This window comes from Bombina bombina, chromosome 11 (assembly GCF_027579735.1).
Source record: "Bombina bombina isolate aBomBom1 chromosome 11, aBomBom1.pri, whole genome shotgun sequence".
Taxonomy (NCBI): Eukaryota; Metazoa; Chordata; class Amphibia; order Anura; family Bombinatoridae; genus Bombina; species Bombina bombina.
The window spans coordinates 38,095,679-38,107,803 of record NC_069509.1 but is presented as its reverse complement, the minus strand read 5'-3'; the positions used below and the strand labels follow the sequence as shown (position 1 = coordinate 38,107,803).

Below are 12,125 nucleotides of genomic sequence, written 5' to 3'. Positions count from 1 at the left end.
CCCTCCAGACAGGCTGGTGCCGACCATAGCAGCCACAGTCCTACAGAGTCCCAGGAGCCAGAGGTGGTGGTTTTGGGGGTGATCCTTCCAGGGTGTCGTTTGAAAGCTCTCGGACCCCAGATGTCACAGTCCAAAAAGCATTATAAAACCGTTACTGGGGGCCGGAGTTACAGCCAAGTAAAGATAGGGGGTAGGGGGTGTCCAAAAACCCTGGTTCCCAAAGGAGCTCTCCTCCGGTAATTCTCCCACCTCTTGTACTCCCTAGGGGCTACTGATCCCCAAAATAGCGGAGCTCTGGGGCAAAGGGCAGCTGGAGCGACGAGGGTTAAAGCTAACGGGTGTTTGGCCTTGATGCGGCCGACTAGCAGTTCCAGGAGCTGGCCAACCTAGGAGGGTTTTCCCGGTCAGAGATCAGCTATTCTCTGACAAGATACAACAGCAAAACAGCACACAGTAAGAGTCAGTGAGATCTTGTAAGCCATGAAATGGCCAAATCTGGTGTAAAAGGGAGTTAGCCAGGTAGTAGGGGGAAGCCTGGGTGGTCTGGTATCCGTGACAGTGTCTATTACATGCAGTTATATGAAAATTGGTGTATACTGTCCCTTTAATGTCACTACCCACGGCTCTCTGACTGAGTGGTGATCTTACAAACAAGAGTAATATGTGCAGCAGGAATAAAATAAGGAGAACTCATGACCTTAGCTGCAGCATTGCCTGACACCCAGACATAAATCAGGGTCGGCTTTGCACAACTGGCGACTTAATATACCTGGCCAATCTCCATCCATAGGAGCAGGTAGGTGGAGCTGAGCTCCCATACATAGGCCTAGTTTTCTGGGCAGTTGCTTGATTTACTACGTTCAGATTTGTCAGCTACTTTGTTATAGCCGTGATGCCGCCACAGCGCAGAGATCTTGTGCATGGCGAGAACTAGTCAACCAGGTATAAGAATTTTGTGCTTGACAATTTTCAGCCCAGGTAAATCTATTCTAAGGAACTGAGACTAGGAATGGGGTTAGGGTTATTCCCTTTTATGTCAGAAATGCAATGTGAAGCAATCCTTCGCAGTCCTCTCTGTCATCTAAGGGGTTAATGCCTACAACATTCCTGCAACTTTGCGGTAGTCAGTTTCTAGCCCTAGCTGAGATTATTTGCGATATTGTTATTGGGGCAGCATTCTAGGAGATAATCCATCTGGGGCTTGAGCCCAGGGGAAAAACTCAACACAATGACCCCCATAGCTACATAAACAGACACACATTTTGTATACATAAAATTTGTTCCATGTACGTCCACAAGCATATACATATTTGTTTTGCTACAAACAACCACCCACATAAACCTCTGCATGGGGGAAATAAAAAAAAATGTGTTCTTGGTGCTTAACAAGTCCCTTTAAATCGACATAAAACCCCAAATTGAATTCCCCATGAAACATTTAATTATTCATAGTATTAAAAAAAAATGTAATTTGCTTTCATTATTTATATTGACCATTTTTCCTGCAACTTCACTGGCTTCCTCTTGCCTCTAGGATTAAACATAAAATCCTCACCCTGACATATAAAGCTCTCAACTGCACTGCTCCCCCCTACATCTCAGAACTTGTCTCTAGATACTCTCCCTCCTGTCCACTTCGATCAGCTCAGGATCTCCTCCTCTCCTCCTCTCTTGTTACTTCCTCACATTCCCATTTACAGGACTTCTCCAGACTGGCCCCCATCTTGTGGAATTCCCTGCCTCGCTCCATAAGGCTCTCCCCTAGTTTTAACAGCTTCAAGCACTCCCTAAAAACTCTACTATTCAGGGATGCATACAACCAACACTAACCTTTCCTAACTCCATTGCTTTCCCCTTGAACCCCTTAGATTGTAAGAAATGGGCCCAGCTGTTTACAGATCGCTTCATAAGAGCCGACTACAACAGTGAAACTCTCGGCAGCGCCCTCTACCCACTTGACCCCTACAAAAGCTATCCTGTACACCGACTATGTTTACAGCGCTGCGGAATCTGTTGGAGCTCTACAAATACCTGATAATAATAATAACTTAACTCTGAAATGTGTTGTTTTTCCACAGCCCCCCGAGACAGGATTTCCATATTGCCTCTTTAAGGGGAGACACATATGAAAAATACATATGTCGGGGTCCTTATAATAGGAGATTAATCAAACATTTCTTTAGACAAACCCCTGACATATGGATTTGTCATAAGTATCCTCACTTAAAGCGGCAATCTGGCAACCCTACACAGAAAGGCTAAAGAACATTACTCCAGACTTACAGAAGATTTACCCTGTAACAATCTACATAGTGATAGTTTGATCAGTGCCAGATCAGTTCTTTACCTAACTGCAGCGGCAATAAGATAAACAATACTCAGGAGGTTTTTCAAAGTGTTTGTTCCTGGACTGCATAACAATGCAAATTTTGCTAACTAAATGAGTTTTAAAACTATTCTTTTGCAATGCATTGTTCATTTTTGATATATACTGTGCATTTGGCAATTTATTTGCTAACAAAATGCCAAATATGGCTGCTGGTATTATTATTATTTATTTGTATAGCGCCGCAAAATTCCGTAACACTGGATAATGGTAATACGCTCTTTTTGGGGCTGGATATTTTGTGTGAGAGTGCAATACACAAATATATGTGCAAATCCAGATCTTTGTATCTTACACTTTCACACAAAAAAATCTGGTGGTGAAAAAGAGACCAATGCAATTACCCGCAGCCATATTTGGCATTTGCTTAGCAAATTAATCTCCAAATAATTATCTGAAGCATATATCAATTTAAAGGAAGAGTCTAATGCAAAAATATGTTCTAATTTATTATCTTTTTTTATGACACGTGAGTTTGTATTTAACACCCGCAAAGGAGTTAAACACATAGGTATATACCTGCACAAGAGCCACAAATATTCCAGCTCCCTAGCAAGACACAACCAGTCAACCAATCAGGAGTCCACCCTTATAGCTGCCTGCTCCCAGCTACCAATCGGGACCTGACCATAGTTATATATACTCAGTAATACAATAATTGCTTACATGTCTGTTTAGGAACTCAATCAGTACCCCTGATTGTGCCTATAAATACCCCCTGGCAATAATACAAAAGAGGCTGGCATTTCATGCATAAATAACTTATTTTATTGCATGCCCTGTTCATACAAAAATGTGCAGAATATACAAACATTGTTGGCTCACATGCAAGTGTTTTTGTATCTCAGCAAGAACACTGTGTAATAAAAATACATTCTCAATACCCATCCCGCCACCCCCATAACAGGTATATAAAGATACAAGAGATGAAAGAGAGAGGGATAAGACAGTCTGATATATAGAGGCAAGTTGTAGGGGCAGCAAGTTTGACCCCTTTTAGCAATGAAAAGATAGAACCCAGCACCTCCCCTGTCTGTAATTACTTCTGCTCCCAAATTCCCATTAGCTGCTCACACCCAATTGTGGCCACTTAAATGGACAGTATACTGTAAAATAGTTTTTCCCTTAATGTGTTTACAATTGCTTTTTTTTACCAACTGCAGAGTAAAATATATGAAAATTAGCTTTTTAAGATTTATTTGTGTATATTAAAGCTCTGATTTTGAGTTTTGAAGCCACAACCTAATAAAATGGGTTGAGCTTGTAGGTATAATCAGATCTCATTACGTTATCACATTGTGTAAATATTATCTTATATCTGTCCATAAACCAATCACCAATACTTGGAGAGAACAATAGAAAATCAACATTTTATTACCTTATCTCTGCTCTATTTCACTGGGACCGTCATTTCTTCTGCTGGCTGTATTTACACAGCTTATCTATAGCTTGGACCTGCGGCCAAAAACTTTCAGAATAGGTGTGGATACCACTGGCTAAATCTACTATTTCAAATGCCAATATAAGAGTAAATGAGCTACTTGTAAACAATTTAATACACTCCAGCAGGTAAAGTGGATCATTGGGAACAAATTAAAGGGGAGAACATTTTTGAGTAAACTGTCCCTTTAAGATTTTGATCATAAACAAATATTAAAGGGACGGGACATGGAATTCAAAATTAAAACAATAGTCTAGTCAAAAGTAAACTTTAACGATTCAGATAGAATAGAGCAGCAATTTTATGCAACTTTCTAATTTACTCCTATTATCATTTTTTATTTGTTCTTTTCGTATCTTTATTTGAATGTAAAGCTTAGGAACTGGACCATTTTTGGTTCAGGACTTGGGTAGCGCTTGCCGATTGGTGGCTTCATTTAGACACCAATCAGAAAGTGCTACCTAGGTGCTAAACCATGAATGGGCCGGCTCCTATGCTTACATCTTTTTCAAATAAAGATACCAAGAGAATGAAGAAAAATTGATAATAGGACTAAATTAGAAAGTTGCTTAAAATTGCTGCACTATCTGAATCATGAAAGTTTAATTTTGACTATTCCTTTAAACTTTTTTGATTCAGAAAGAGCTATGTATAATTTAAAAAAAAATAAAAAAAACTTTCAAATATACTTTTGTTATCAAATGTAACTTTTTGCCCAATGGAAAGGAGATTTAGTAAAGACCAAAGAAGTAATTTTCACACTCTGGGGCCGATTTATTATGCTGCGGATGATCGGGATAATTGACACCCCCCTGCTAGCGGCAGATTGGTCGTGAATGTGGGGGGTGGCATTGCACAAGCAGTTCACTAGAAATGCTTGTGCAATGTTAAATGCTGACAGCATTTATTTATTTATAAAATATTTTACCAGGAAGGATACATTGAGATTTCTCTCGTTTTCAAGTTCGCCACAGCGAATCATGTCCACCCGACATTACATAAGTCTACCCCCTCTGTCTGAATCATAGATATTTAATTTTGACTTTCATGTGCCTTAAATATTTGCTCACAAAACAAAATCGTATACAGGGTATTTTCTTCCTAACAGCTCAGTATTAAACACCAGAAATATGTTTTAGAGGTCACATGGTATCAAAAAAGCCGTATTACTGTGCCACATGAAAAAAACAGCATTTGAATATTTTCTTTATTTAGTTTAGTAAAATAAAGCTGGTATTTGAGTTTACTGTGGCCTGAGGAGTATTTAAAAAGTCTTAAAAAATTAGTAATGGAACGGGCCTTCGTATGCAAAAGAGCCAGAAAGGGCGGCCTCTCTTTACATTATGTTGCTTATCTGTCCAGCATCCAAAGAGTTAAAAAAAATGAGTGGTACTTAGGGTACGATTCAATCACAGTTTAGGACATTGGATACAGGTAGTAATACTCCCTCTCTCTTTTTTGGGAAAATTCACTCTTTAATTTACCCCCTACTTGGACAAGAGGTAAGGGGGAGAGAGAATATTTGCCCCAACTGCGTGCATGTGAAACAAGCAGCATGCAGGACGATAGGTGTTATTACAGATAACAGTCATTGTATATTAGAAGTATAGATAGAAAGATCTAAGGGGGAAGGGGTACTTGGCAGGAAGTGATGATCTGCAGCATTCTCTCTCTGCAGCTATCGCACACACACACACACACAGATTGAACCCTTCTCTGAGAGTCAGACCTGCAACAATGCAATATCTAAATCAATATGTTGCAAGAGACACAGGCATGAAGGGGTTACATCTGATAGGCAGGCATCTCAGTGCTGAGTGATGGAAAGGAGAGATGTTCTGCAGCTATGTATGGAAGTGTAGAGGAGTAATGTTCCGTAGGTCTATATGGCACATCATAGGAATGAGGCTTTGCAGGTCTGTTCAAAGGAGTAATGTACTGCAGAAACAAGGAATTTGAAAAGTGATGCTCTGCAGGTCTGAAAGACAGGGTACCTGTATAGAAGAAGATTAGACACTGATGATGCTCTGCAATACTCCAGTGGTTTGATGAATGATATAAGACAGTTTTAGAGAAAGAGATTGTGGATTGATATTTCTCATGCTTTAATCTCATCGGTTTGTGGGGTGATGTTCTGCAAAATAGCGTCTGAGATTATTTTAGCAAAATATGTTTTATATAGAAGGGTTAGATCAGTGAACAGAAATGCAAACAGAAAGAATTAGTGGAGGGATATTCTGCAGCCAGACCTTCCTAGCAAACATAAGTAAGTGATAGTCTGCAGGTCTCTATAGACTAGTAGAGATTATTAGTAAACAGACTGCAAGCTCCCATAGACGATTGTATTTGTAGTAAAGCATGCTCCTGCTATACACACAGTGACCACAGGGAGTCACCATTGCACCATTAGAGAATAAACAAAATATTGTGTAACATCCTGTTTGTGTTATGTGTGTGTGTGTGTTATTTGTGTTTGTGCATATTTGTGTCTATTTGTGTGTGTTATTTGTGGTTGTGTATATTTGTGTGTGATATTTGTGTTTGTGTATATTTGTGTGTGTTTTATTTGTGTAAGTGTATATTTGTGTCTGTGTGTGTTATTTGTGTTAGTGTATATTTGTGTCTGTGTGTGTTATTTGTGTTAGTGTATATTTGTGTCTGTGTGTATTATTTGTGTTAGTGTATATTTGTGTCTGTGTGTGTTATTTGTGTTAGTGTATATTTGTGTGTGTGTTATTTGTGTTAGTGTATATTTGTGTGTGTGTTATTTGTGTTAGTGTATATTTGTGTCTGTGTGTGTGTGTTATTTGTGTTTGTGTATATTTGTGTCTGTGTGTGTGTGTTATTTGTGTTTGTGTATATTTGTGTGTGTGTTATTTGTGTTAGTGTATATTTGTGTCTGTGTGTGTGTGTTATTTGTGTTTGTGTATATTTGTGTGTGTGTTATTTGTGTTAGTGTATATTTGTGTGTGTGTTATTTGTGTTAGTGTATATTTGTGTCTGTGTGTGTGTGTTATTTGTGTTTGTGTATATTTGTGTCTGTGTGTGTGTGTTATTTGTGTTTGTGTATATTTGTGTCTATGTGTGTGTGTTATTTGTGTTAGTGTATATTTGTGTCTGTGTGTATGTTATTTGTGTTTGTGTATATTTGTGTCTATGTATGTGTGTTATTTGTATTAGTGTATATTTTTGTCTATGTGTGTGTGTTATTTGTATTAGTGTATATTTTTGTCTATGTGTATGTGTGTTATTTGTGTTAGTGTATATTTGTGTCTATGTATCGGTTATGTGGGGTAATTGGACTGGACTTGTCATATATCCCCATAAAAAATGAATTATAGTTATTAGTTAATGTAGTTGTAAATTGCCAGTCCTCTGCTGTTTGTTTGTCTATATTTGTGTGTGTTTATGAGTGCACTTGCATTGGTGCATGTGCTATTTTGTGTGCGTACTCATGTTTTGTGTGTATATATGTAATTGTGCACTTGTGTACATGTATGTGTGCCATTACCCACATGATATTGCCTGTGGTTTTGTGTGACAATTATTACATACATGTGCTTCTATTCCTGTCATTATTTCATGAAAATGAACCTCAGACCGTAACCCTTTCTCTGCCACAGGCCTGCCACAAATTGTTTTTCCTCCCCTCCCCCCTGGCAGAGAGAAGATTCGGTCTCACAGTATCAGGATGTACTGATGTGATGGACACACACTGTATTTATATATAAAGGAGGTGAGGAGACTCGCAGACACACACAACATCCGTGGAAAAGGCACTGACACACTGTCTCTCGCACTCACACTTCATTGCATCCGTCACACGGTACAATATGGTTCTCTCGCTAGACACGCACTCTCTCGCTAGACACACGCACTCTCTCGCTAGACACACGCACTCTCTCGCGGACATTTTCTCAGAGCTGGCATTTCTGTTGGAATGTGAAGGATTCTGGATGAATTCTCGGCATGTCCCTTCTTCCTCACGTTGTGTGCAGGGAGCGAGTGACAGTTTTCACCTCACAAAACTGTAAGAGACAGAGAGAGATGAAAAGTGAGACAAAGGCAATCACAGGTCGTACAGCCAACATTACAATAATACACAGAGGAAATGTCATTATTTCATACCTCTCAACATTTCAAAATCCAAAAGAGGGAAACCCCCCCACTGAGCAAAAGTGTGATATGTGGTGGGCAGGAGCAGGGATGGGGTCTGGGGAGTGGGCTTAACAAGTGGCAGAACATAGCACACATGCAGTTTAAAAAAAAAAAATAGTATAAGCACTCTGATAACCGACTTTTTTTACTATGGGGATGCTTTCTGGTTGCCTAGGTAACCACACCAAGCCTCCTTCCCCAGTCTGCAACCGGTAATGTGTGCAGAAACAAACGTTTTAACTGACAGCAGAATGAATATATAATAACAAATGCAACAGTGTTTTTCTTATGTTTGTACATGATACTCCCGAGGTTTAGCAGGTATTAAGTGCTCTGTGTGGATTTGGAGCAGTATATAAATCCCATAAAAACTTTAGCCCTGTATACAACTTTCAAATAATTGACTTATGCTGCCGAACGGTTCAGAGACCACTACAGATCACTGTGCAAAAAATGAAACAATTCAGCTGAGCAGACACGTTGCCCTGGCGGCTGCTGCACACTGCCACGCGCCACTAGTAAGTAGACACAGTAAGGCTGAGGTGACTAGTCAGAGCTTCCAAGTTAGTCCTCGAAACAACACCGCGGCACAGTCACTGCCTTTTCATGCCTGAGCCTGAGTTAACAGGGCACATGCAGTCACATGCGTCATAAACCGCTGACTGTGTATTGGTAGCATGTGGTCACGTGATGACCATGTATGGGCCCAATAGAATTAAAAAAAAAAAAAAAAAAAAATTTAAAAAATGTAAATGCATGGGGCAATGCGGGACAGACGTCAATCTTCCCGGGACAGACCACTAAAAACGGGACTTTTGACGGGACAGTTGGGGAAAGGCAGTTTATCTTATACACTAAGATGGAGGCTTCAGGCCTAGAGGCCTATCTATCAAGCCGTCAACTTTCTTGCATTCAACGGCACCAATACGCTCGCCTAACATCACCTAACATCGTGGCCGTGGACCTGAATACAATCTCCATATTTATAAAAAAAAAAGCCGGCAAAAAGACGCGCACCAAGTACGGGGCAATGAGCAGCGGACTGTTGTTAACTAGCAGTCATCGATCTCGCTGCTGTTCGGCTTTTTTCCAACTTTATTTATACCCTGTCACTAAACGCCGCCACTATACTAAAAAGTTTAATCCCTATCCGGCCGCTCCCGGACCCCACCGCAACAAAATAAATGTATTAACCCCTATTCCACCGCTCCCAGACCCCACCCAACTAAATAAATGTATTAACCCCTATTCCGCCGCTCCCAGACCCCACCGCATCTAAATAAATGTATTAACCCCTATTCCGCCACTCCCGGACCCCACCGCAACTAAATAAATATATTAACCCCTAAACTCCTGGCCTCCCACCTCACTACCACTAACTAAACCTATTAACCCCTAAACCGCCAGCCCCCCACATCACCATAAACTAAATTAAGCTATTAACTCCTAAACCTAACAACCCGTTAACTTTACATTAAAATTACAACATCCCTATCTTATAATAAATTAAAACTTACCTGTAGAATTAAACTATTAATTAACCTACCCTATTATACTACAATTACATTAAACTATATTAAACTATTAATTAACCTACCCTAACTATTTTACTAAAATTACATTAAGCTATATAAAACTATTAATTAACCTACCCTAACTATTATACTAAAATTACATTAAACTACAAATTAAATTAACTATATTATATATTTAAAAACCTAACGCTACTCAAATTATTTAAATCTACAATTAAAAATTACTAAATTACCAAAAAAAATAAGCTAAGTTACAAAAAATAAAAAACACTAAGTTACAAAAAATAAAAAACACTAAGTTACAAAAAATAGAAAACCACAGTATCAAAAATAAAAAAGAATTACACCTAATCTAATAGCCCTATCAAAATAAAAAAGACCCCCCAAAATAAAAAAAAAACCCTAGCCTACTATAAACTACAAATGGCCCTTAAAAGGGCCCTTTGCGGGGCATTGCCCCAAAGAAATCAGCTCTTTAACCTGTTAAAAAAAATACAAACATCCCCCCCAAACAACCCCCCCAAATAAAAACCCTATCCAAAAAACCTAAGCTCCCCATTGCCCTGAAAAGGGCATTTGCATGGGCATTGCCCTTAAAAGGGCAGTTAGCTCTTTTACATGCCCAGACCCTACTCTAAAAATAAAACCCACCCAAAAAAACCTTAAATAAACCTAACAATAACCCCCAATGATCAACTTACAGTTTCTGAAGTTCCGCTTGAAGGATCCATCCAGCCGGCAAGAAGTCTTCATCCGGATGGCCTCTTCTATCTTCATATATCCGGAGTGGAGCGGGTCCATCCTGAAGACATCCGACGAAGAGCTCCTCTTCAATACAGTCTCTGCTGTAAACTGGATCTTCAATGCAAGTGATGTCATCCAAGATGGCGTCCCTTGCATTCCTATTGGCTGAAAGTTTCCAATCTGCCAATAGGATTAGAGCCGCTGGATGAAGACTTGCCAGCTGGATGGATCCTTTAAGCTTCGGGGGTTAGTGTTAGGGTTATTTAAGTTTCTTTTGGGTGGGTTTTATTTTTATAGTAGGGTCTGGGCAATGCCCATACAAATGCCCATTTCAGGGTAATGGGGAGCTTAAGTGTTTTAGATAGGGTTTTTATTTGGGGGGTGGATTTACTGTTGGGGGGGTGTTTGTATTTTTTTTAACAGGTAAAAGAGCTGATTTCTTTGGGGCAATGCCAAGCATAATTCCCTTTTAAGGGCCATTGGTAGTTTATTGTAGGCTACGGGGGGGGGGTATTTTGGGGGGCTTACTATTTTGATAGGGCTATTAGATTAGGTGTAATTCTTTTTTTTATTTTTGATACTGTGTTTTTTTTTATTTTTTATAACTTAGTGTTTTTTATTTTTTGTAACTTAGCGTATTTTTTTTTGGTAATTTAGTAATTTTTTATTGTAGATTTAAATAATTTGAGTAGGGTTAGGTTTTTAAATATGTAATATAGTTAATTTAATTTGTAGTTTAATGTCATTTTAGTATAATAGTTAGGGTAAGTTATTTAATACAGGTAGCCCTCAGTTTACGCCGGGGTTAGGTTCCAGAAGGAATGGTTGTAAATTGAAACCGTTGTAAATTGAAACTCAGTTTATAATGTAAGTCAATAGGAAGTGAGGGAGTTAGGTTCCAGGCCCCTCTCAAAATTGGCATAAGTAACACCTAATACATTATTTTTAAAGCTTTGAAATGAAGACTTTAAATGCTAAACAGCATTATAAACCTAATAAAATAATCACCCAACACAGAATATATAATTAAACTAAGTTAAATGAACAAAAACATTTGCTAAACAGCATTATAAACCTAATAAAATAATCACACAACCCAGACTTTAGTTGTATTTTTCTGCAAACAGTTCTTTCTATGCATTCCAATCTGGACTGAGTTATAGACAGGAAGATCTTGTTCCTTTGCAAACTGCTCGATAGCTCAGGTCTGGTTAAACTGATTAATTTCAGCTTGCTTGGCTTGCATATCTTTGCTGCAACACAAGTGGACAGCTCCACCTACTGGCTATTTTAATCAATACACTGCTTCTCAATGTTTTTCAATAGCAGTCACATGACTGCAAAAAAGATTGTTATTCTGAAACAGTGCAAATTAAACCATTGTAAACCGAGGGCCACCTGTAGTTTAATATAGTTTAATGGAATTTTAGTATAATAGGGTAGGTTAATTAATAGTTTAATATAGTTTAATTTAATTCTACAGGTAAGTTTAAATTTATTATAAAATAGGGATGTTGTAATTTTAATTTAAAGTTAGGGGGTTGTTAAGTTTAGGGGTTAATAGCTTAATTTAGTTTATGGCGATGTGGGGGGCTGGCAGTTTAGGGGTTAATAGGTTTAGTTAATGGTAGTGATGTGGGAGGCCAGGGGTTTAAGGGATAATCATTTTATTACAGTTAAAGGCGGGGTCCGGGAGCGGCGGAATAGGGATTAATAATTTTATTACAGTTGCGGCGGGGTCTGAGAGCAGCGGGATAGGGGTTAATAAATTTTATTTAGCTTGCTACGATGTTGGGGCAGCAGATTAAGGTGTTTATACTCAGGGCTTATGTTAGGGTGTTAGGTGTAAACGTAATTTTGC

The 12,125-nt window shown here is 38.8% G+C and overlaps 1 long non-coding RNA gene across 1 annotated transcript in view; it reads right to left on the bottom strand.

The window, feature by feature from the left end:
* Positions 1–6,408: 6,408 nt before the first annotated feature.
* LOC128642275 (uncharacterized) overlaps positions 6,409–12,125 on the bottom strand; it is a 50,698-nt gene continuing 44,981 nt past the window's right edge. Inside the window, exon 2 of the long non-coding RNA XR_008399639.1 lies at positions 6,409–7,855. This is a non-coding gene — a long non-coding RNA (uncharacterized LOC128642275). The remainder of the gene's footprint in view (positions 7,856–12,125) is intronic.